The sequence below is a fragment of the Capsicum annuum genome, chromosome 4 (assembly GCF_002878395.1).
Source record: "Capsicum annuum cultivar UCD-10X-F1 chromosome 4, UCD10Xv1.1, whole genome shotgun sequence".
Lineage (NCBI taxonomy): Eukaryota > Viridiplantae > Streptophyta > Magnoliopsida > Solanales > Solanaceae > Capsicum > Capsicum annuum.
Genome location: NC_061114.1, coordinates 166,165,642 through 166,168,678, shown reverse-complemented (window position 1 = coordinate 166,168,678; position 3,037 = coordinate 166,165,642). Strand labels below are relative to the sequence as shown.

General features: G+C 36.5%; 1 non-coding gene across 1 annotated transcript; it reads right to left on the bottom strand.

The window, feature by feature from the left end:
- Positions 1-484: 484 nt before the first annotated feature.
- Positions 485-590, bottom strand: LOC124898293. Its single transcript, XR_007055268.1, has one exon. It is a non-coding gene; the product is annotated as a small nucleolar RNA R71 (small nucleolar RNA).
- Positions 591-3,037: the final 2,447 nt, after the last annotated feature.

Here is a 3,037-nt window from a genome sequence, read left to right as displayed (position 1 = left end):
TTTTTGCTCGATCTATATTTAACCCATCCAAATCCAATCTAGTCCGCCCGTTTGCCACCCCTACATAGCATACACAATATCATAAGACAATATGATTGTAATGATAGCTCTTTTGATAGGCTTAAGGATATAGATCATCTTGGAGATGCGAGCTGAGCTAGTGCTATTCGTATTCCACTGGCGAAAGAAAATGGAGTGCCTCACGTAACTAGTGTGATGCTTTACTTGCTTCAAATGAAAGGGTTATTTGGAGGTCAAATGCACAAGTATACTAATCTACATTTAAAGAATTTTATTGATGTGTGCACTCCATTTGACAAAGCCCACATTTATCAAGAGTCAATCTAGTTACATCTTTTCCCATTCTCTTTGACGGGAGAAGCGGTCTTCTGGTTGTTGCCTTTTCCCATGGGATCTATCACTTTATGGGCCGATCTCACGAATTCATTCTTGGATAGGTACTTTCCTCCTTCTCAAATGTTGCAACTAAGGGAAGAAATCACCAACTTTTGTCAACTTAGTGGCAAACCACTGTATGAGGTGTGGAAATGTTTTAATGATAAGTTAATGCAATGCCCAAATCATGAGGTTCCAAAGAAAAATGCTTCTTCAAATTTTCTATAAGCCATTGGATCAATTTAACAAAATTGTATTTGATCATGCGGCCAGCGATTCTCTTGTCAAATTATCTTATAGTGTTACGGCGACTTTGTTAGAGCAAGTGACAAAACAAAGTAGAGGATGGCATACAAAGGACGCTGAGGTGGACATGGGGTCACCCGAGGCATCTTTTATAAGAAAAGAGCAAAAGAAAAAAGATGAGGAAAGGGAGAGAAATATGGCCACGGATATTATCCAACTTGACCATATTACCAAACATGTAATGGGATCTCCTTCTAAGGCAGTTAATATCGTTGATTCCAAGAGTACTAGGATTATGATGATGAAGAAGTGGAGAATCTTGATAAGGAGATTTGGTTCTCGTCAAACCAATTGAGGGGGATCCTTCCCTCCCTATCAAAGGCAAGTGGGAATCAAGGTTGGAAGGATCAAGATCAGGAAGTGATTAAAGGAATAGAGATTGTGATAGAGATCAGATTAGAGATATAAAGAGAGAGATTATGACCGGTACATACCCCCAATTGAGTGGCCTAAGGAGAAGCAGTCAAGCTCCATTGATCCAAAAAATTCAAGAATGTAGATTTCTTAGCCCGAATTATAATGCATGTAGAAGGGACCGACAAAATGGTAAGGGAGATCAAAAGTAATTTCTTTCAACTAAGCCAAACTATGACCTCTCATTTGGCCTCCATCAAGAAATTAGAAACACAAAGAGGACAAATCTCAACTCAACTTAATGCTAGCCAAAAAGGTGGTTTGCCTAGTGAAACAATGGTAAATCCTAAAAATGATGCTCATTTTATGGCCATCATCACTAGAAGTTGCCTAACCCCTGGTAAATATATTTGAAATCGATCAGAATCTCAATGAAAAGACATATGATAAAAAATCAAGTGAAAAAATAAAGTGGCTAGTAAATCTAAGTGAGGATGCTCCAAAGTCCTATGAAATAATTATTGAGAAACCGACAGTAGTTGAAGACAAAAGGGAAAATGAGGAAACTCCTAAACTGATGGTGATGAGCCAAAAGTGAATGAACCTCTAATTGTCCCATTGACACAAAATAAGATTCCTCCACTATTCACACAAAGGCTTAAGAAGAAAGAAGAAAATAACAAATTCAAGAAGTTTCTTGATAAATTTAGCAACTTATCGATAAACATTCCATTGTTAAAAGATCTTCAAGAGATATCGGGGTATGCTAAATTTATTAATAACTTGATCTCAAAGAAGTGACTTGTGAATTGTGAAACTATCGTGGTAATTCCTAGTTGTAGCTCTATAATGTCAAACACAATTGCGATAAAGAAAGAAGACCCAGGTGTATTCACCATTCCTTGCACTATTAGGGTGTACAAATTTGAAAAGGGGTTGTGTGATCTTGGAGAAAGTATTAACTTAATGCCTTATGTCTTGTTTCAAAATTTGGTATTTGGTGCTTCTACACCCACCACCATGGGTCTTTTAATGGCCAACTATTTAATTAAGATACTTGTGTTGGTAAACGTTGATCGGTTTATCCTTTTGGCTGACTTTGTCATTTTTGATTATAAAATTGATCATGAGATACCAATCATTCTTGGTAGGCCATTTTTAGGTATCGGTAGAGTCCTAGTTGATATGGACTATAGCGAGATAAAGTTTTGAGTATATAATGTGTGCAAGGCTTAGAAGCAGTCAATGGAGTAGCAAGTGGGTTGGTAATTTATGTGGTGGACAAGAAGGTGACCAATGCTATATAAGTGGATCTTGGGTTACATTAAGTCAAATTTCCAAATTGATCCTAAGAGAACATCTTGTCGCGGCGTTAATCAGGCATTAGATGGGACGCAACCCATTATTACCATAAATTTGGCTCGCATCCTTTGAATTTTGGTTGTTAGAATAAGTTAGGATTTTTGTTTTTGGTTAGTCCAAAAAAAATTGAACTTAGAAGGTGATTTGAATAGGTGAGAAGACAAAAAGTGGAGTGAAATTAAGTTTGGAGATGCCCTATCTGAAAAATAAAGGAATTGAACCTAGTCTTAGGTATTCCGATCGCTATATTCAAATATCGATCACGATCTAGAGGCTCAGGTCTACCCAGCATAATCTCAGATGTCACAATCGCGATCTGACAGATCGCAATTAAAATTGGAGCAGTTATATAAGAAGAACTATCTGTAAAACTATTTCACTTCACACTCCTCTTTAAATACCCAAAATCGATTAAATTTATCATTTCCAAATACTTTTGAAAGTTCTAATCATCCTTATTTTTATCCAAATATTAGGTATATCTTTCAAATCTCCTCTTTGATGCTTAAATTTGATTCTTAGAAGCATGCTTAGGGCCTGAAATTGGATTTATGGTTTCTAGGCTTAATCAGTGTATGAATTGATGTTATCTTTTATGGTTGATGTTGGTGGTAGTGTG